Source organism: Mizuhopecten yessoensis, unplaced genomic scaffold (genome assembly GCF_002113885.1).
Source record: "Mizuhopecten yessoensis strain PY_sf001 unplaced genomic scaffold, ASM211388v2 scaffold2781, whole genome shotgun sequence".
NCBI classification, from domain to species: Eukaryota; Metazoa; Mollusca; class Bivalvia; order Pectinida; family Pectinidae; genus Mizuhopecten; species Mizuhopecten yessoensis.
In genome coordinates this window covers 335,773-361,006 of record NW_018404716.1, presented here as the reverse complement: position 1 = coordinate 361,006, position 25,234 = coordinate 335,773, and the positions used below count along the sequence as shown (strand labels likewise).

The 25,234-nt window shown below is 37.6% G+C and overlaps 1 protein-coding gene across 1 annotated transcript in view; it reads right to left on the bottom strand.

Annotated features, from left to right (window-relative positions):
• Positions 1 to 25,234, bottom strand: part of LOC110446555 (thioredoxin domain-containing protein 11-like) — a 92,524-nt gene that overhangs the window by 12,932 nt on the left and 54,358 nt on the right. The window lies entirely within an intron of this gene.

Sequence of the window (25,234 nt, the reverse complement as noted above, 5' to 3'; positions counted from 1 at the left end):
AGGAGTACGACCAATCAAAGTAATGTAGTGAGACCCATATAACCAGGAGTAAGACCAATCAAGGTAATGTAGTGAGACCAATTTAACCAGGAGTACGACCAATCAAGGTGATGTAGTGAGACCCATATAACCAGGAGTACGACCAATCAAGGTAATGTAGTGAGACCAATTTAACCAGGAGTACGACCAAGCAAGGTGATGTAGTGAGACCCATATAACCAGGAGTACGACCAATCGATGTAAGGTAGTGAGACCCATATAACCAGGAGTACGACCAATCGATGTAATGTAGTGAGTCCCATATAACCAGGAGTACGACCAATCAAGGTGATGTAGCGAGACCCATATAACCAGGAGTACGACCAATCAATGTAATGTAATGAGACCAATATAACCAGGAGTACCACCAATCAAAGTAATGTAGTGAGACCCATACAACATTGAATATGACCATTCAAGGAAAATCATTGAAACTTTGATAGCTCTTTTCACTTCAACAATCTAGACCTCATAGCTCTAGGCCTTATAGTTCAGCAGAAGAAGACATCATTTTGACACAAGTGAGTTTGAATACGAGAAATGTTATCGATTTAAACAAGCTAACCCTTTGCTTCAGCAAGTAACAAACAAAATAGCATGGCTGTAGCCTTATCTTTCTGCAGGCATCATTTAAAGCTGACAATGGACAGCTGTATACAGGAGGTACTGACAGACACTGGACAGACTCCTGAGGTACTGACAGACACTGGACAGACTCCTGAGGTACTGATAGACACTGGACAGGTGAAGGACAAACTGACAGACACTCAACATATAAAAGACAAACAGACAGACACTTAACAGATAAAGGACAAACAGACAGACACTCAACAGATGAAGGACAAACTGACAGACACTCAATAGATGAAGGACAAACGGACAGACACTGGACAGATAAAGGACAAATGGACAAACACTGAACAGATGAAGGACAAACTGTCAGACACTCAACAGATGAAGGACAAACAGACAAACACTGAACAGATGAAAGACAAACACTCAACAGATGAAGGACAAACTGACAAACACTCAACAGATGAAGGACAAACTGACAGACACTCAACAGATGAAGGACAAACAGACAGACACTCAACAGATGAAGGACAAATGGACAGACACTCAACAGATGAAGGACAAATGGACAGACACTGGACAAATAAAGGACAAATGGACAAACACTGGACAGATGAAGGACAAACTGTCAGACACTAAACAGATGAAGGACAAACAGACAAACACTCAACAGATGAAGGACAAACTGACAAACACTGGACAGATGAAAGACAAACTGACAGACACTGAACAGATGAAGGACAAATTGTCGGACACTCAACAGATGAAGGACAAATGGACAGACACATTGAAATCATGTAAGCTCTTTAAATGCACTCTGTGCCAGAGAACTAATTACCTTTCTAAGCTTCTTCAAACTTTCCATTTTTTAAGAAGAATGATGTACTGCATTATTACAGATTTCAAGAACAATAATAGTGCCCAGTGTAGTACTGACTCTAGTACCACGGCTATAACACAACATCAATGTCCTGCAATTAAATCTTTTAGCCAAAGCAGCGCAGCACACCTTCATTCAAAAAGAACAAGCACATTGCAGAAAGGCCTCTGCAAGTTGTCAGATTTATTGTGAGAAAACCCGTAAATAACAATCCATCTTTATGCCACCTCACACCAAACATGAGTAGTTAACAGAATAATTAGCCCAGCATATGCCATACAGCTAAACAGGTGACTAAGCAGTGCAGGCACGTTCAATTCAATCACAATTCACATCCGTAACCTCCAAACTAGCTAAATAGATGGATGGCTCATGAAAATTTCAAAAGAAACATTTTACAGGATATTTTTATTGGCAGTTTGGATCAATATCAACATGAGAAGAAATAACATTGATATTGGTGACAAATTCCATGACAATGGAATAACTACATGAGCTTATAAGTGTATCTGACAACATCCATTCTATCTTACCATACATAGCACACTTCCTGATATATATACCTAGGTTACGTACAGGTAGAAGTTATTCCACTTTTTACCTTAAATCATCACAGAGGTAATAATTGAAAAAAAATATTGAAAGCTCAAATCATCAGAGGTCTTGATCAAAACAAGGTTCTGATTACTGTCCCAGAGTTCCTATTTTTGTTGCCCATGGGTTTTCATTGGTATCATCCAATGGTTTTGATTTTTGTTGCACAAGAGTTCTCATTTGTATCATGCAATAGCTTTGATAGGGTTCTGATATACATTACACAAGGGTTCTGATATAAATTGCCCAAGAGTTCTGATACACATTGCCCAAGGGTTCTGATAACCATTACCCAAGGGTTCTGATATACATTGTCCAATGGTTCTGATAACCATTAGCCAAGGGATCTGATATATATTGCCCAAGGGTTCTGATATACATTGTCCAAGGGTTCTGATATATATTGCCCAAGGGTTCAGATATAGTACATTGTCCAAGGGTTCTGATATACATTACCCAAGGGTTCTGAGATACATTGTCTAAGGGTTCTGATATACATTGTCTAAGGGTTCTGATATACATTGCCCAAGGGCTCTGATATACATTGCCCAAGGGTTCTGATATATATTGCCCAAGGGTTCAGATATAGTACATTGTCCAAGGGTTCTGATATACATTACCCAAGGGTTCTGAAATACATTGCCCAAGTATTCTGAGATACATTGTCCAAGGGTTTTGATATATACATTGCCCAAGGGTTCTGATATACATTGCCCAAGGGTTCTGATATATATTGTCCAAGGGTTCTGATATACATTGCCCAAGGGTTCTGATATACATTGTCCAAAGGTTCTGATATACATTGTCCAAGGGTTCTGATATACATTGCCCAAGGGTTCTGATATATATTGCCCAAGGGTTCTGGTATACATTGCCCAAGGGTTCTGATATACCTTGCCCAAGGGTTCTGATATACCTTGCCCAGGAGTTCTGATATTCATTGTCCTAAGGTTCTGATAAGAAAAAACCTGATTGTAAGGCTGGGTGTTCTAGGAGTATTAGATTTCTCTAGAGGTAATGAATATATCAGTTACAAAACTGTTCTTTCGGTACATTAAAATGAATAATGATCAATGATACGTGACCTACTTTTTTCAAATATACACTTTAGTAACCAAAGTTACATTGCATGCATTCCAGTACACATTACTTTGTGGTTGTGAATAGATTGAAGCTGGTTAATTATATGTAATTAAAATCCAAGAGATCTTGTTTCAATTAACTGCTGCCTATCTTTTCTGAACTGCCACTAAAGGACAACAAAAACAACATCAAGTGGTGTGCGAGACATTCTGAGGAGGCTGAACACATAACTATAACATGTAGATGGCTTAGAGAAGCCATCCCACTTCCATTCCAGTATCACAGTAGGATCCTGTTAACCCAGGTTTTACTTAGTCATTGTCTCTGTTACAGCTTAAGCTGTGTAATTACAAAGTTCACCGAAACACAGATCGTAGACTTACTATATATAAAACTAGCATTTCTACGTTAAGCAATTAGATGTGATACAATTCAATGTACAGGCAAATTTGTCCAATCTAAAAGCATTCTTATATAAAATATATGATCTTCATTTATGAATTATTCATAAAACACAATTGTCCTTAAAAAGCTTGAAAATCAGAGTAAGCACCATACTCCAACACAAACGGCTTTTTAATGTGGGTAACCTTGGCACTATCAATTAATCTAAATTCAACCATTAAATCCAGGCGGTACCAGGCTTAACTTCTAAGGCAGTAAACCAGATTTCACCTCAGGAATACTGAATTTGTGTTCACCATTGAAGTATTGAATCATATTTCACCTCAAGAATACTAAATTTGTGTTCACCACTTAAGTATTTAATCAGATTTCATCTCAGCAAAACTGAATAAGATTTCACCTGAAGAATACTGCATCAGATTTCACCTAAGGAATACTGAATCAGATTTCACCTCAGGAATAAGATTTAACTTCAGAAGTACTGAATCAGATTTTACCACAGGAATACTGAATCAGATTTCACTTCAGAAGTACTGAATCAGATTTCAACTCAGAAATACTGAATAAGATTTAACTTTAGAAGTGCTGAGTCAGATTTCACCTCAGGAATACTGAATCATATTTCACCTCAGGAATACTGAATCAGATTTCACCCCAGAAGTACTGTATTAGATTTCATTTCTGAAGTACATGTAGTGAATCAGATTTCACCTCAGGATTACTAAATCAGATTTCACCTCAGGATTACTGAATCAGATTTCACCTCAGGATTATTGAATCAGATTTCACCTCAGGAATACTGAATCAGATTTCACCTTTATGAATATCAATTGTGATTGACTACTGAGCGTAGCTGCACTGATTAAGTTGCCATATTAGTATTTGTTGAGAGAGTCCTTGTCTTTGAGAATATATCTATAAATAATTTAGTCATGATCAAAATAACCAAGTCATTACAGTATTATTGCTTAATCTGATCATTTGTTATCTAACAAACTCTAAAATTGTTATTCACCAAACCCAGCATGTATCTATAAATTTGTTTTATTATGTGACAAATATTATGATTGGTTGACTGATGATTCCTGTATTTATATAGCACTACAGTGATATATCATCCATAACAATCCGAATATTCAAAATTGCAATGGGAGATCCGGTTCTGCTGATCCAACTATTATTAGCATACCTGGAAAATCCCTTATCTGATCGATTATCATTGAATCATTGCCAAATTCCAGTGTTAAATTTAAAAAGAAATAAAGTCGGTATATCTAGTAACACTTCACTGTCATTGAGGTCAATCTACAATGATTCATTAACGCATAATACTGAATTTCTGATTGAAGCCCACTATTTAAAAGTTCATAAAACAAAAACAAGGCACATTCATATGAAACAGAAACTTGTGTAGAATCCTTAAAGCCTCCTTTAATTGCATGGTTTAATATACAGATTTACACAAAAAGTCTAACTTACAGGATTAAATTTTCCCTGTAATTATGTTTGAAATAAAATGAGCTCCTATACCAATTCTCAGAAATGACGAATATTGTCATTTGATATACTTTTGTCGAAATATTTTAACCATAGTTAAAATAAAACTACACAAAAAGCTTAGTAAATACCATTAAAGAAAACACACCTAGTGACAACAAGGCAAAATGTTGTGTGGCAATCCATAGCTCTCACCAGTTGGTAAGCCATTATTATTAGAATCTAAAAACAATGCTGGTGTCCAGTCCTATACCAGAAAGAAACAAGATGTACGGCTTGCCAAATTTGGTAACTCATCAAGGTGTTGTATATATAGTCTCCTATCATAGTATGTACAAGTAGAGATTGACATCTCAGACATGGTGTGATTAGTTGGCCAAATTTATAGATCCTTAAAGATTGCATCATCTTAAAGACATCATGTCTGCATCATGTTTTACAGATAGCTGTTTATAGATATTACTGTAGAGAGAATCTGTCAAAAGTAGCAATTTACCATGGAGGAAATCGTGGAAAGAAATGCTGCATCAGCATCACTTAGTTGTCAAGTGGATAGATGACAACTATAATCCACATAGAGATTGATTAGGACAAAATTACAGTCATTCTTACATCAAACCTTAGACACCAAAATCCTGCCTTAAGTCGTACCTTCTTCAAAATAATTATCTCCATAAATAAATAGAGTAAAACTACTGGTCTGGATAATATCAAATATATGAGTCTGAAAAGTCAAAGACTGTGTTCTTTGTCATAATACATATTTCTTGGAAAATGATAACAATAATTTCTTCCTTGCTAAATACTGAGCACGTACTATCACCACAAACAACAACAGGTATGGCATCTAAAGTGTCCTATGGGTATAATTACCCTAGAACTTCAGTTTCTCTTATTTCAAAATTAATTTGTTTTTATCAAAACTTTGATACAAGTAAATTAGTTCAAACATTGATAAGTTGTCTATTCCTCACATAAGTTACCAGTAACTAGGAAATCTGTTACCAAATCTGTACGAAAAGTGATCTCCTCCTCATCAATACATCAGTGTCCCTGTTCATGTACTGACAGTTCTATATGTCTAACTCGGTATGTAACATAGAAATATCAGTGAGATTATCCACTCCAAATCCCTTTATTATATTACATAATGTAGAACTTTTCTTGACAATTGTTAATGCAAAATACAAAATTCATTTCACTTTAAAATATTTCCTGTACAAAATATTCTAGGTAAGGCGTTTTGCATGTACCACAAAAAATAAATGTTCATCGTGTACCACACCTAAATACTTGTTTATTGTGACTACCACACGCAGACATGAATATCGCTATCACATATGAAGTATACAAGTAAAACAGATTTTACGTTCACACATTTCAACACATATCAGAACATGTAAAACAGGTTTCCAATTTGATGGCTGAAAAACCACCATTATAAACTTGTAACATTTGGAAAGAGATTATTGGCTATTTCATATGACATGTTCATGTGTCCATGGCAACAATAATGGTGGTAGATTGTCTGGCCTTAAAGTGACCGTAAAGTTAGAAATAAAATCATATTGCCATGGGAATCAAGAACAGACCAAAACAAATCGAGATAAAATTGAATGTCCTCTAAATATACCTCCAAAGAAATCCAAAAAATATTTTCCGACAACACTTCACTACAAGATAAAAGTATTGACTACTGAAACTACTGGAGACTGGGATAAATTCAGGCTTAACCTAGGTAAACTAAATCTTTCCTTAAGATGAATAGACTGTCTAAATTAATAGATTTCTACATTATTTCATGCTTCCAAATGTTTATGAATCTACTAGAGTAAATGATGAATAAAATCCATCTTGACAATCTGCAAGAAATCCCAGCATTCTGTCTTCATGTGTTTAGAGTTGTATGATGATTCAGTAGGGTACACTTAAATACAACCTGCACGAGTCTTTAGGGAGATAGCTACATCTCACAATGACAAGCACAGATAATAAGTAATATGGATAGAAACATTTTACCAAATAATGTTGTATAAAGTCTAGAAGTAGACTGGTGAGAGAAAAATAATTAGATATTCTGAAAGTAGGTGATTCACACATTCCATAAGACATTGACTAGAATGATGTAATTTCTCAGATTATCTGACGAAGGTGAGATAATGGTTTGAGTATACATTACTATATCTATTATCACTGATCTGGTATCATTGCCTGTAAACTGTTTAATACATTTTTAATACATAGTGATCATACATAATCATCAAGTGACATCTGACTACATTTGATATCCACAAGTGACATCTATAGTGATCATACATAATCATCAAGTGACATCTGACTACATATGATATCTACAAGTGACATCTGACTACATCTGATATCCACAAGTGACATCTATAGTGATCATACATAATCATCAAGTGACATCTGACTACATACTGACTACATTTGATATCCACAAGTGACTCCTGACTACATACGATATCCCCAAGTGACATCTGACTCCATTTGATATCCACAAGTGACACCTGACTACATTTGATATCTACAAGTGACATCTTACTACATACTATATCTACAAGTGACATCTGACTACATAAGATATCCACAGGTGACATCTGACTACATACGATATCCACAAGTGACATCTGATTACATTTGATATCCACAAGTGACACCTGACTACATACGATATCCACAAGTGACATCTGACTACATTTGATATCCACAAGAGGCACCTGACTGCATACGATATCCACAAGAGCCATCTGATTACATTTGATATCCACAAATAGCACCATACTACATACGATATCCACAAGTGAAATCTGACTACATTTGATCTCTACAAGTGACATCTTACTACATACTATATCAACAAGTGACATCTGACTGCATTTGATATCCACAAGCAACATCTGACTACTTTTGATATCCTCAAGAAGCAGAAGACTGCATACGATATCCACAAGCAAGACCTGACTACATATGATATCTACAAGTGACATCTGACTACATACGATATCCACAAGCAAGATCTGACTACATTTGATATCTACAAGTGACATCTTACTACATACTATATCTACAAGTGACATCTGACTACAAACGATATCCACAAGTGACATTTGACTACATTTGATATCCACAAGTGACATCTGACTACATATGATATTCACAAGTGACATCTGACTACATATGATATCTACAAGAGACATCTGACTACATACGATATCCACAAGTGACATCTGACTACATTTGATATCCACAGGTGACATCTGACTACATACAATATCTGCAAGTGACATCTGACTACATACGATATCCTCAAGTGACATCTGACTACATTTGATATCTACAAGTGACATCTGACTACATATGATATCCACAAGTGACATCTGACTACATAAGATATCCACAAGTGACATCTGACTACATTTGATATCTACAAGTGACATCTGACTACATATGATATCCACAAGAGACATCTGACTACATACGATATCCACAGGTGACATCTGACTACATTTGATATCCACAAGTGACATCTGACCACATACGATATCCACAGGTGACATCTGACTACATTTGATATCCACAAGTGACATCTGACTACATACGATATCCACAGGTGACATCTGATTACATTTGATATCCACAAGAGACATCTGACTACATGTGATATCCACAAGTGACATCTGACTACATAAGATATCCACAGGTGACATCTGACTACATTTGATATCCACAAGCGACATCTGACTACATACGATATCTACAAGCGACATCTGACTACATACGATATCCACAGGTCACATCTGATTACATTTTATATCCACAAGAGACATCTGACTACATTTGATATCCACAAGCGACATCTGACTACATACGATATCTTCAAGTGGCATCTGACTACATACGATATCTTCAAGTGGCATCTGACTACATACGATATCTTCAAGTGGCATCTGACTACATACGATATCTACAAGCGACATCTTACTACATTTGATATCTACAAGTGACATCTGACTACATTTGATATCCACCAGTGACATCTGACTACATATGATATCTACAAGTGACATCTGACTACATACGATATCCACAAGTGACATCTGACTACATATGATATCCACAAGTGACATCTAACTACATACGATATCCACAAGTGACATCTGACTACATACGATATCCACAACCAAGATCTGACTACATTTGATATCTACAAGTGACATCTGACTACATTTGATATCCACCAGTGACATCTGACTACATATGATATCTACAAGTGACATCTGACTACATACGATATCTTCAAGTGGCATCTGACTACATACGATATCTACAAGTGACATCTGACTACATAAGATATCCACAGGTGACATCTGACTACATTTGATATCCACAAGAGACATCTGACTACATACGATATCTACAAGCGACATCTGACTACATTTGATATCTACAAGTGACACCTGACTACATTTGATATCCACCAGTGACATCTGACTACATATGATATCTACAAGTGACATCTGACGACATACGATATCTACAAGTGACATCTGACTACATTTGATATCCACCAGTGACATCTGACTACATATGATATCTACAAGTGACATCTGACGACATACGATATCTACAAGTGACATCTGACTACATTTGATATCCACCAGTGACATCTGACTACATATGATATCTTCAAGAGGCATATGACGACATACGATATCTACAAGTGACATCTGACTACATATGATATCCACAAGAGACATCTGACTACATATGATATCCACAAGTGACATCTAACTACATACGATATCCACAAGTGACATCTGACTACATAAGATATCGACAAGAGACATCTGACTACATAAGATATCTACAAGTGACATCTGACTTCATACGATATCCACAAGTGACATCTGACTACATAAGATATCCACAAGAGACATCTGACTACATAAGATATCCACAAGTGACATCTGACTACATAAGATATCCACAAGTGACATCTGACTACATACGATATCTACAAGTGACATTTGACTACATAAGATATCCACAGGTGACATCTGACTACATAAGATATCCACAAGTGACATCTGACTACATTTGATATCTACAAGTGACATCTGACTACATAAGATATCCACAGGTGACATCTGACTACATAAGATATCCACAAGAGACATCTGAGTACATAAGATATCCACAAGTGACATCTGACTACATTTGATATCCACAAGTGACATCTGACTACATAAGATATCCACAGTTGACATCTGACTACATAAGATATCCACAAGTGACATCTGACTACATATGATATCCACAAGTGCCGTATGAACTAGCTTCTTAATGGGGTTCAGACAAGCAAAATACAATTGGCAAAAGGGGTTTTTCAAAATATATTTTGTGTTAATTTAAAAGAATTTCCTTCTTGGCCCAATGTTATGGGTTGAATCACCATTAAAACAATTTTGTGTCCGTTATCCCACTATCATGATCTTTCCAGTTTGGTGAAATTTTGTCAACAAAGAAGTTGTCAGTCAAAAATTGTAGATAAACAAGCCTAAGGTTTTTTGTTTCCTACTTTACTTTGTACCTGCAGTCACATTTATATTGCCTGGAGAGAAAAGGAGCCATCATTTTTGTGGAGTCAGCCAAACACCAGTTATTCCCCTAATGTACCAATGCCTGGTTTAAATTAAGTGCCTTTTGGTTCAAACCAGTGGAAACAAACCATTACTCGATGTAATCATACCCCTCTTTTAATTAGATGCTATCTGATTGTTCTTTTGCTCTTTTAGAATTTTGCATCATAGAAGCAAAAATTGGACACTTAAGATTTAAAGTTTTGACTTTCCTTTCATTTTGCAATAAAATCCTCCTCCATAAAGAAATGGTGATAACTAGTCTCCCATTATCTGCAGGAAACTACAATTTCAATTGTACAGTTTATCAAAAGAATGCACATGTTAAGAACAGTAGTCTAAATCATTTAATTTTCCAATTATATCGTTAGTGGTTAAAATCTCAATTACTCAGCTTCTGTACCAAACCCACAACACTAACACATAAACAAGACTCAAACAGGATCAACTTCCATACCGACAATTTCCTCTTCTAGATATTGTGCACATGCATACGTAACATCAAAGATACAAACAACTGGTCTACAGTACCAACGGTCACCTGATAAAGTCTACAGTACCAACGCTCACCTGATAAAGTCTACAGTACCAACGCTCACCTGATAAAGTCTACAGTACCAACGCTCACCTGATAAAGTCTACAGTACCAACGGTCACCTGATAAAGTCTACAGTACCAAAGGTCACCTGATAAAGTCTACAGCACCAATGCTCACCTGATAAAGTCTACAGCACCAACGGTCACCTGATAAAGTCTACAGTACCAACGCTCACCTGATAAAGTCTACAGCACCAATGCTCACCTGATAAAGTCTACAGCACCAATGCTCACCTGCCAAAGTCTACAGCACCAACGGTCACCCGATAAAGTCTACAGTACCAACGCTAACCTGATAAAGTCTACAGTACCAAAGGTCACCTGATAAAGTCTACAGCACCAACGCTCACCTGATAAAGTCAAACCCTTAGTATAATAGCCAGGGACCTACATATCATCATAAAGGGACTTAATTGTTTTAGATCTTAATGGATCAACTAATTATATTGGATCCGAGTGAGTCCCTTCTCGAGTTATAGACTGGGTTATAGTGTGTAGGGGTCCGAGTGTGTCCCTTCTTGAGTTATAGACTAGGGTATAGTGCGTAGGGGTCCGAGTGAGTCCCTTCTCGAGTTATAGACTGGGTTATAGTGTGTAGGGGTCCGAGTTAGTCCCTTCTTGGGTTATAGACTAGGTTATAGTGTGTTGGGGTCCGAGTGAGTCCCTTCTTAGGTTATAGCCTAGGTTATAGTGCGTAGGGGTCCGAGTGAGTCCCTTTTCGAGTTATGGACTAGGTTATAGTGTGTAGGGGTCCGAGTGTGTCCCTTCTAGAGTTATAGACGAGGTTATAGTGCGTAGGGGTCCGAGTGAGTCCATTCTTGGGTTATAGATTAGGTTATAGTGTGTAGGGGTCCGAGTGAGTCCCTTCTTAGGTTATAGACTAGGTTATAGTGCGTAGGGGTCCGAGTGAGTCCCTTCTTGGGTTATAGACTAGGTTATAGTGTGTAGGGGTCCGAGTGTGTCCCTTCTAGAGGTATAGACTAGGTTATAGTGCGTAGGGGTCCGAGTGAGTCCATTCTTGGGTTATAGATTAGGTAATAGTGTGTAGGGGTCCGAGTGAGTCCCTTCTTAGGTTATAGACTAGGTTATAGTGCGTAGGGGTCCGAGTGTGTCCCTTCTAGAGGTATAGACTAGGTTATAGTGCGTAGGGGTCCGGGTGAGTCCATTCTTGGGTTATAGATTAGGTAATAGTGCGTAGGGGTCCGAGTGAGTCCCTTCTTGGGTTATAGACTAGGTTATAGTGTGTAGGGGTCCGAGTGTGTCCCTTCTAGAGGTATAGACTAGGTTATAGTGCGTAGGGGTCCGAGTGAGTCCCTTCTTAGGTTAAGACTGGGTTATAGTCTCTTATCTTCATCATCAAAGAATCATTTTACATAATATTGGTCTAAATCTACAGTTAACTTGAAGAATTTGACGTACTAAATGATCCTTAGAAAATGAAGATCAGAACTTGAACTCGAGAAGGAGCTGAACAACCCCTCTCCCCGTAATGAACTCAAGGAGCTGAACACTCCCCTCCCCATTGTGAACTCAAGGAGCTGAACACACACACCCTCCCCATTGTGAACTCAAGGAGCTGAACACTCCCCTCCCCATTGTGAACTCAAGGAGCTGAACACTCCCCTCCCCATTGTGAACTCAAGGAGCTGAACACACACACCCTCCCCATTGTGAACTCAAGGAGCTGAACACACACACCCCTCCCCATTGTGAACTCAAGGAGCTGAACACTCCCCTCCCAATAATGAACTCAAAAAAGAGCTTTGAGTTCAGGCTTGACACTTGACCCAAAAAATATCCAGACCAAACTAAGTCACAATCTAATCAACTGTACTGGATGTGCTCGTAGACTAGTTTAAACAAAAAGTTAGCTTGCGATTGCAGAGGCACCAGGGGAGCTAAATAGTGGGAATCTGATTAACTATTTGTCAATTAGCTGGAACATGTCAGAGTGTTTCCTTTCAGTGTGGTTCTAACCACATTCAATGAAATATCACAGAAATCTATATCATGGTTCATGTGAATCAAAGACTTAATGACATGTATACAGATCTGGAAATTAAACATCAATAAGCATTCTCATAACCTTTGCTCTCTTAAAAACCTCTGTTGACCCTTAAGCTTGGAGGTTGTGAGAAGGTCAAATATTTTATGTCCAGTCCTGATCAATCTAGACTTGAAAAAACAGTTTTCTGTAACCTTTCAAACAATGAATTACAAAGCTGTGAATCATTCACCTCAACAACGCTGTTTAATATCCTAAAAGATTGACAGGAAAGGTTGGTGGTACACATTGCAGCATATCGTAATTTCAGATTGTCCATTAGGTTTTCTTCCTCTGTACATGTTATACAGCCAAACTACATCAATATAAAACTCTACAGCTGACTTTAGTAACAAAGGAGAAACTTGTCACAACAGTAAGACTTACAGTACAACACAGCCTTAAGCCCCCACTGTTTGTATCAGTATGATATCGACAGAAGCATTCTCTCATGCAAAGATTGGAGTTCTTTAGTCAAATTTAATTTCCAGTACTTAACAATTTAAAGCCATGATCAAGTTGAATTTGTGTCATATATCTGATTCCCTAAAGCACATATTAGTAGATACATAAAATTAAGCATTCCCTTATCATAAAACTGGAATCCTACACCACGCTGATTGGGTGTACAAACAGGCCCCACCTTTATAATGCCCACAGTTTAACAAAGATAGGGACAATGTAGGCTGAAAGGATCACAAACCAGTGTTATAAACAAGTATGAAAGGTTGAGTGTCCAGAACAATCTTAGTGACATGTATGATATCCGTCCCAGTCAGAGATACAATGTGGTGATGCCAACACACACTAAACAATCTTAGTGACATGTATGATATCCCTCCCAGTCAGAGATACAATGTGGTGATGCCAACACACACTAAAACAAGATTTGTCATACAGTTCTAGTCACAATGTTAACACACCACAACAAGTTTAAGAGTGAAAACAAAACTAACTTGATTAAACAGCAAAAAAAGTCTTAAAAGAATATGTGAGAATGATAACTACGTCAACACTGAAAGGTATATGGCTTAATACATTCTTTTCCTGTTAAGATAACAATATGTATATCATAATTCCTAATTAGCAAGGAAAGAATAACTGCTATGTTACCTGTGATGAATATGATATGGCTGTTCTTGACTTGTGAATGGCTATAACTGTCTGTTACTGTCTAATGTGACTGGCTATAGTTGGATGTTATTGCCCTGTGATTGGCTATAATTGGCTGCTATTGCCTTGTGATTGGCTGAATTTGCCCTGTGAATGGCTCTTATTGGCTATTATTGTCCTGTGATTGGGTATGATAGTAATAAGCTTTACTTGATGTGTGGTTGGTTATGAATACGCTTTAACTTATGGTAATAGATACTTTTAACCTGTGATTGGTTGTGACTGCATGTACAGTTGTGGGACCGCACAACGCACCAAAAATAGCGTGCGCACACCGTGCATACATCGTTCACACACCGTCCGCACATCGTCCACACATGGTGTGCACAACTGTGCAATTTAGTAATCGTTCGCCCCGTTGTGCGCTTCTCTCCCCACAACTGTGCGATTTGGTATCATTTGTAGATCAAATTTACGGAATGACAAAAATACAGAAGCTTGTATATGCGATAATGTACACTGTGTATATATCTGTAATTTCTCATCACAATAATCAAGATTATACAATTTCGCAATGCGTGTTACACAGTATTACAGCGACCGTTAGGCTGTCAAGAATGGGTTTGGCTCCAAGGTAACAGAACAGGTATATAACAATTTGATGAGTGTCCAGAGTTTTACCTGACCAGTGCCTGACACACAGAGCTGATATGCGATACCGTTTGACCGTAATGAAAAGTATTTGTTATTTGCATTCGTTTGCCTATAGCTCCCCTTCACCTGGATTTTCACACCCCCGGCCTTACCCGACGAGTTACGTAAGTGCCCCAGGCGGGGAGAAAACTACGGTCCAGGTACATGTACAAAGTGGTTATGTTTACCTGTATACGGGATTGTGTTGTAATTTTACATGTGTCGATTAAGTTTGTTTAAAAACACAGAAAACACAATTTCTAAATATAAGAATGTATAGACAGAAAGATAAGTTAATAGGTGTGCTAGAATATAGAAACATACGTAAACATCAGGTTTATATGTTTAAACACGAAACCGTATAAATTGTTAAGGCATTCCTCAATTTACACCAACCACGATTGTTATCGCACAACGTCCTTCCATCGTGCGCACAGATGTGCGCAAGCAATGATCGTCCATCTTTTTATCGTTTGCCCATCGTGCACACACCGTTCACACACCGTGCACACATCGTGCGCACACCGCACATCGTGTAACGTTGTGCGTTCCCACAACTGTATGTATTTCCTGCTGTGTAACTCACTAATGTCCAGCCCTGTTATTTGCTATTTCAGTATCCCAGTCCTGTGATTGGTCATGTGATCAGTAACTATCCATTGATTTGTTATGGGATTTTTACCTGCCCTGTTATTCGCTATTTCAGAAGTAGAGCCCATCCTTTTGATTATGTTGGAAACTTCTGCTGTATGATTGGTCTAGTGAGTAGTTTCTTGGCTGTGGTTTGCTACATTTGAGCAGTTCCTGAGTGGAGCTGTGATGTAGGAGTATCTAAGTGAGCCTGAGTGGAGCTGTGATGTAGGAGTATCTAAGTGAGCCTGTTTGGAGCTGTGATGTAGGAGTATCTAAGTGAGCCTGAGCGGAGCTGTGATGTAGGAGTATCTAAGTGAGCCTGAGTGGAGCTGTGATGTAGTAGTATCTAAGTGAGCCTGAGCGGAGCTGTGAGGTAGGAGTATCCAAGTGGAGCTGTGATGTAGGAATATCTAAGTGAGCCTGAGTGGAGCTGTGATGCAGGAGTATCCAAGTGGAGCTGTGATGTAGGAATATCTAAGTGAGCCTGAGTGGAGCTGTGATGCAGGAGTATCCAAGTGGAGCTGTGATGTAGGAGGATCTAAGTGAGCCTGAGTGGTGCTGTGATGTAGGAGTATCCAAGTGGAGCTGTTATGTAGGAGTATCTAAGTGAGCCTGAGTGGAGCTGTGATGTAGGAGTATATTCTTNNAGTGGAGCTGTGATGTAGGAGTATCTAAGTGAGCCTGAGTGGAGCTGTGATGTAAAAGTATCTAAGTGAGCCCGAATGGAGCTGTGATGTAGGAGTTGTTATGTAGAGCTGTGATGTAGGAGTATCTAAGTGAGCCTGAGTGGAGCTGTGATGTAAGAGTATCCACGTGAGCCTGAGTGGAGCTTTGATGTAGGAGTATCTAAGCGAGCCTGAGTGGAGCTGTGATGTAGGAGTATCTAAGTGAGCCTGAATGAGTGGTATATGATGTGACAAAGCTCTACACACTTGCACTTCAACAAATTACATGTTACAACGAGATGATAACTGAATCAGAGAGTGCCATATATAGACACAATCACATCTCTTTATTGAATTACGAGAAGAATAAAGTACTAAAGCCTGTGATAAATGCTGAGCCGATGGATGGCACCAAATTAGGCTAACTTCCACTACGGTTGGTGTATAGCACTACACTGATGTGATTGATCTATTTTGACTAGGCGTCTTTAGTGTATGGTCTCCTTAATTTACTTTGTGTCCTTTCTAATACAGATCATTGTTACGGTAACACATGATGTCTGCCTGGCTCCGTCAAGGCCCAACAACAATGCATCAAGACAGAACAAAAGATCTGCATACTGAGTACCAAGCAAAGTTACATAACTCTTACTTATAACCAGCAGGCACACACTGAAAACAAAGCTTAAACTCCAGAACTCTTACTTATAACCAGCAGGCACACACTGAAAACAAAGCTTAAACTCCAGAACTCTTACTTATAACCAGCAGGCACACACTGAAAACAAAGCTTAAACTCCAGAACTCTTACTTATAACCAGCAGGCACACACTGAAAACAAAGCTTAAACTCCAGAACTCTTACTTATAACCAGCAGGCACACACTGAAAACAAAGCTTAAACTCCAGAACTCTTACTTATAACCAGCAGGCACACACTGAAAACAAAGCTTAAACTCCAGAACTCTTACTTATAACCAGCAGGCACACACTGAAAACAAAGCTTAAACTCCAGAACTCTTACTTATAACCAGCAGGCACACACTGAAAACAAAGCTTAAACTCCAGAACTCTTACTTATAACCAGCAGGCACACACTGAAAACAAAGCTTAAACTCCAGAACTCTTACTTATAACCAGCAGGCACACACTGAAAACAAAGCTTAAACTCCAGAACTCTTACTTATAACCAGCAGGCACACACTGAAAACAAAGCTTAAACTCCAGAACTCTTACTTATAACCAGCAGGCACACACTGAAAACAAAGCTTAAACTCCAGAACTCTTACTTATAACCAGCAGGCACACACTGAAAACAAAGCTTAAACTCCAGAACTCTTACTTATAACCAGCAGGCACACACTGAAAACAAAGCTTAAACTCCAGAACTCTTACTTATAACCAGCAGGCACACACTGAAAACAAAGCTTAAACTCCAGAACTCTTACTTATAACCAGCAGGCACACACTGAAAACAAAGCTTAAACTCCAGAACTCTTACTTATAACCAGCAGGCACACACTGAAAACAAAGCTTAAACTCCAGAACTCTTACTTATAACCAGCAGGCACACACTGAAAACAAAGCTTAAACTCCAGAACTCTTACTTATAACCAGCAGGCACACACTGAAAACAAAGCTTAAACTCCAGAACTCTTACTTATAACCAGCAGGCACACACTGAAAACAAAGCTTAAACTCCAGAACTCTTACTTATAACCAGCAGGCACACACTGAAAACAAAGCTTAAACTCCAGAACTCTTACTTATAACCAGCAGGCACACACTGAAAACAAAGCTTAAACTCCAGAACTCTTACTTATAACCAGCAGGCACACACTGAAAACAAAGCTTAAACTCCAGAACTCTTACTTATAACCAGCAGGCACACACTGAAAACAAAGCTTAAACTCCAGAACTCTTACTTATAACCAGCAGGCACACACTGAAAACAAAGCTTAAACTCCAGAACTCTTACTTATAACCAGCAGGCACACACTGAAAACAAAGCTTAAACTCCAGAACTCTTACTTATAACCAGCAGGCACACACTGAAAACAAAGCTTAAACTCCAGAACTCTTACTTATAACCAGCAGGCACACACTGAAAACAAAGCTTAAACTCCAGAACTCTTACTTATAACCAGCAGGCACACACTGAAAACAAAGCTTAAACTCCAGAACTCTTACTTATAACCAGCAGGCACACACTGAAAACAAAGCTTAAACTCCAGAACTCTTACTTATAACCAGCAGGCACACACTGAAAACAAAGCTTAAACTCCAGAACTCTTACTTATAACCAGCAGGCACACACTGAAAACAAAGCTTAAACTCCAGAACTCTTACTTATAACCAGCAGGCACACACTGAAAACAAAGCTTAAACTCCAGAACTCTTACTTATAACCAGCAGGCACACACTGAAAACAAAGCTTAAACTCCAGAACTCTTACTTATAACCAGCAGGCACACACTGAAAACAAAGCTTAAACTCCAGAACTCTTACTTATAACCAGCAGGCACACACTGAAAACAAAGCTTAAACTCCAGAACTCTTACTTATAACCAGCAGGCACACACTGAAAACAAAGCTTAAACTCCAGAACTCTTACTTATAACCAGCAGGCACACACTGAAAACAAAGCTTAAACTCCAGAACTCTTACTTATAACCAGCAGGCACACACTGAAAACAAAGCTTAAACTCCAGAACTCTTACTTATAACCAGCAGGCACACACTGAAAACAAAGCTTAAACTCCAGAACTCTTAATTTAACTAGCAGGCAGTCACACTGAAAACAAAGCTTAAGCTCCAGAACTCTACAAGCAAGTACACACTGAAAACAACTTGCTAAGTCCTAGAACTCTTAACGTAACCAGCAAATACACACTGAAAACAAAGCTTAAGTCCCAGAACACTTTAACTTTACCAACAAAAACAAACTGAAACAAAGCTTAAGTTGCAGAACTCTTAAAATAACCAGCAGACATTCATAAACATGTGTACATAGATTCAATAATAACAAGAGGCCCAATGGGTCTGCATCGCTCACCTGGTATTAATCTCACACTTGTAATCTTAAATGAGGACTAAAATACAGCTACAGGTAGAATATCAGTGTGACCTTGAATGACAAACAATGACATTAGGTTGAAAGTGGGTCAAGGTCATTCATTTGAACAAATTTGGTAGCCCTGATTGCTACAGGCCAAATATCAGTACCCACGGCCTTTCAGTTATTGAGAAGAAGTTGTTTGAAGATTTTAAGACATTTGACACATATTCAAATGAATGACCTTGACCAACTTTCAAGGTCATTCATTTGAATAAACTTGGTAGCCCTTTATCCCAGCATGCTACTGGCCAAATATCATCACCCTAGGCCTTTTGGTTACTGAGAAGAAGTTGTTTAAAGTAAAATTTGACGACGTAATAAAAGTAAGTACAACCTGACTTAAAAGCTTGCCTCAGTAATAATGCAGAACCCAATATGTTATCATGGTATACAGAGAATCTAGAAAAGATATTAAATGGGTGAATACAGAAGTCAATATTTTTATCCACCAGAGGGTATTTTAATGTAACCCTAAATTCTATATCTGGGTATATATATTAATACATAGCCCAATTACTGATCAGGGTAATATAACCCTAAATTCTATATCTGGGTATATATATTAATACATAACCCAATTACTGATCAGGGTAATATAACCCCAAATTCTATATCTGGGTATATATAATACATAACCCACTGAGCAGGGTAATATAACCCTATATTCTATATCTGGGTAAACACAGAATCCACTCACTTTATCCTCTGGTTTATACATAACTTCACACAATGAAAGAGTTAACCTGTTTATTACTTGAGTTAAGACACAGATATGAATGTGCAAGCAAAGAACAAGTACTAAAACCTACTGTAAACATTTGGCGTATCAGGGGCTACTCACTCTATAACCTACTAATAGTAACAAATTATTCTCAAAATATTTTAACGAAAGCTAGACTCTACGAAGTCACAGAGAAGCTTGATAAAGATTGAACGGAAGCTAGACTCTGCGAAGTCACAGAGAAGCTTGATAAAGAGCGCTAGCTGAGCTAGACTCCAAAGAAAACAAGAGAAGCAGCTAGACTCTGAAAGTACCAGAGAAGCGACTAGACTCCTAATATCCATGGAGAAGCTATAAAAGACTATGAATTGGAAACGCTAGACTCCAAAGAAGGCAAGAGAAGTCACTAGCCTCTGGAGGCATCCAGAGAAGCGACTAGACTCATAGCCACCCCAGAGAATATATCTGTTAAATTTACCACGAGAAAACTGGCTACAGATAAAGTGAAGTAATAATCTATTTAAGAGATTGGGGGTAAAATTCCCCAAGAATTTAAAGCCAAAATGGAACGATTATGTTAGTGCGACATAAGAGTGAGAGCCCCCAATCTAATACTTACAGATACATTTTTATTTATAAATCAGAAAAAAACCTAATAAAGATACTGATCTAGTCTAACCAGCTTTCTAATTCTATATATATACATGGGGCAAAGAAGTAATTCTATATATATACATGGGGCAAAGAAGTAATTCTATATATATACATGGGGCAAAGAAGTAATTCTATATATATACATGGGGCAAAGAAGTAATTCTATATATATACATGGGGCAAAGAAGTAATTCTATATATATACATGGGGCAAAGAAGTAATTCTATATATATACATGGGGCAAAGAAGTAATTCTATATATATACATGGGGCAAAGAAGTAATTCTATATATATACATGGGGCAAAGAAGTAATTCTATATATATACATGGGGCAAAGAAGTAATTCTATATATATACATGGGGCAAAGAAGTAATTCTATATATATACATGGGGCAAAGAAGTAATTCTATATATATACATGGGGCAAAGAAGTAATTCTATATATATACATATACATCGCCATGTCTTTAAGATTTTCATTTTCATTAGCAATCCTTAGCCGTGTTGATATTTAATGCCTACATCATTTAAATGATACACCAAGTTTTCACACAATTGAGCTTATAATAGATACATGGAGATAACAAATCAATAAATCTGTGCAAAGGAAAACACAAAACAAGATAAACACAAGCCTTGCTGCTGGACCTTTGTGCTTCATACTTGGGTTTCTTCTGGCCGACTGATTTCTATTGCTGTCACCGTTACTTAAATGACTTCAAAATTGTTGTGATGTGGTGTTTTAAGTTATAGATCCTAGTTTAACAATCAAACAGTACATCTGTTAAGTAGACATTTGAGGCTAAACTACTATAATTATAATAACCACCAGCTGATCAGCTCAATTAAAGCACCTTACTTGTATCACATTGAATTGTTTAAAGATTTACTTCTTTTTGAGGTAATTCAAATGCTTTTTTTTTTAAATAAACTCAATTACCTATAACAGTTGTACAGTTGGAATAAACAATCCCTATTGGTCCTCATGAGGAATTTCCTTTTTCAACTATCCACCTTTTTTGCCATTTACAATGTACATAGATACCAGACACTATACCTAATTACAATATACTTATTTCATCTAGAAGTTTTATACACCTGTTTAGTGCAGAAGTTAAGATCCAGACAAGCAGATAGTAGTTTACAATGGTTAAGATAAGAACAGAACTTTATTGAACTCTCAGATCACTGCAAATGTTACATGAGCAACAGTAGACATAAGTGGATACCGTCGGCCTACAGGAGACTGAAGTATCTGTATTTCAGCAAGTCATATACACAATGTGATACCACAATTTATTACCCCCAAGAATTTAAAGCCAAAATCTGATTGGTTAAAAACTACAGTGTACCAAACCGCAGTCGTATATCTCAGGGGGTATACGAAAATCTCAGGGGGTATACGGTCATGTCACGTGATTCTCAGCAGTAATACGGTGTAATCACATGATTTTACAAGAGGTATACGGGTCACGTGTCTTTGTATCTTGCGCCGGTCAACGGGAGACAACTCGCATTCGTCGTCTGCTTCGCTGTTTACAAAATGGCAAAACGTTTCGCTTCGCATACTGATGAGGAAATACTCACCAAAAGGGCTAACTGTGTGCCACAAAACACACAAAAGTCGAACAGACGAGCGGCAAACATGCTGAGGACGTATTTAAAAGAAAAGAATCAGGAAGAACACTTCGAGGAATTTGATAAAACGAAACTATATGAGGTACTGTGCCTGTTATTTTTCTTTGTTTTTATAATAAAAGACTCAAAGGGGTAATAAATTTGTTACACAGATTTTTGGCAGGGTATACGGGATGGTATGAACCTACAGGATTTCATAGGCCGAAGCCCTGCCAAAAATCTGTGTAACTAATAATACCCTGTCATAGCTATAAATGAGTAAATAAAAACTCAACTAAAGACCAATATTTACAGAAATAGAATATCTAAGTGTACTGGCACATAATGATCAAAGATGTATGAATAAGGACTGTAAGGTTACATTATCCTGGCAAGCCTCTGGCCACTTTGGCTGTAGAGTCTGGTTTAGGAATAGGACAGCCCAGAGGAGAATGACCTACATTTGTTTGCCCCATGGTATCTGTGTACTTAACCATCAGTTATGACAGTACAATTTATATGCATGCATATCTGGCCTAATATTGTGTCCCAGGCCAGTAATTTACTCTAGAAGTAGGCCCGACTTCTCATTCAAATAAACAGCGGTGATCAATCCCCACTAAAATTTCCTTAAATATATGACAGATTCATCAGACAGCCGTCAATGCAGATTTGTTGAGGTCATAGGGGATTGCATGACCTTGTGACCTTGGTCCTATTGGGATCCTATATTACCAGTTCTTAAGTACCATGTGATGTTAGTATGCCTTATGGTCATGGAAACATTTGAGTGATCACCCACAGAAGTTGACACACAGAACAATAGAACTCACTGGGGCTCTATAGTAAGTGGTAATGACACTACCAAACCTTTATAATTTGCTTTATATGGTTCACCATTTCATTGGTTGTGACTTCCGGTTAGCGCCTGAAAAGGCTTGCTCCCGTAGGCTCCTGACAAATTTTGTGTATTTCACGAATATACTTGTTTACCAACACTGAAGTTTGCCATATTATCATTTGAATAGTTCGAGATCATTCTCGTCTATAATTAGAGCTTTTAAAATTGGAACTTTGTCGTCAATTTTGGCTTTTATTTCGTATATCAGAGGACATATCTTTAACCGCTGGGCGAGTTGTCTACAAACACACACTCGTCCAGGTGTTATTCTGAATTTCTAGTCAGTTAATATAACATACCTTTTTTAGTTAAGTATTTTTGTATTTATTTAACATTTCTTTCACATTTGACTTACATTTCACGCTTTTGCAGTTATACAAGAACCGTAATAATCATTTGTGGTCAATAGCGTCAACTTTTGCCCCATATATCTGACCCATCTCGGTATCCTCTCTTAGCTTTTGTTCATTCTTGCTAATATCATTTAAATTGTTTGAGATCATTCTCGTCTATAATTAGAGTTTTTGAATTTGTAACTTTGACTTAATTTTTGGATTTTGATTTTTGTGTATCAAAGGACAGAATTTTAACCGCCGGGCGAGTTGTCTACATTTTGTTGTTTGTTGTGACGAAGTGGCGTCTTTAAATTAAATTTATCATTCATATTTGTACTTTTTTAAAACATTCTTTTCACATCTGACTTACATAATACAAAAACTGTAATTATCATTGTGTTAAAAAAAAAAAATCAATCAAAAGAAAAAAATAAATAAATCTGGGCTTGGATTTTTGCCCCACATATCTAAACCATCTCGGTATCCTCTCACGGCTTTTGTTCATTCTTGCTCATATAAATGCGATCATCGGCTCGTGAAACATTATTGTTTACCTTCTGGAAAGTTAATATATAAATACAATTTTAAATACAAATTTTGTGAATCGTCATATTTTTGATTTGTAAGAGACATATCATCACAAATGTGTCAACTTTTGGTAGATATCTTCTTTGACATTTTGTACTATTGTACTGCTATTTTGTGTTTGTACTTGTTTCTCTTATGTTGTAAATACTAGAAGTTGTACATTCATATATGTTTAAATATAGTAGATCTGTTCTCCTGGCACTTAGACCAGTGAGTCATAATATTACAACACATCTTTTAGAGGATTTTAAGGCATCAAATTCGGAGAAAAACTTGCGCACTAGACGTGGGACACGGGCAGGAAAGGGTGCTGTTAGGCGAATGCCAAGTGTTATCGGTGTTAAATCAAACGGAACCAGTGGTTTTACCCACTTGGGCCTGAATACTGATAACCTCATCCATTTGGTCTGTCTCGCACTCTTTCTTGCAGGGCCACACTGCACTTACAGAAGTATTGGGCATCGACACTATTGTGCATTCTCGTAACGATACTTCCACACGGATTCTGACATCATCAGTATCGATCGAGAATTTACATGTCATCAAGCCAACAACAGCTGGTCACTGTAAGTCAATTATTCCTCTTAATTTAGTGTCCTTAAACTGTCGCTCAGTGAAGAATAAGTCATTGTCCATCGAAGATTTTGTAACATCTCAGGACATTGACATTCTTGCATTGACAGAAACCTGGTTAGGTTCAGATATCGATGACCAGGTCCTAGCTGAGCTAATACCAACAGGCTATGAATTCCACCACAATGCTAGACTCGGCAAACGTGGTGGTGGGGTGGCTGTTCTGTTTAAGAAAGGCCTAAGTGTGA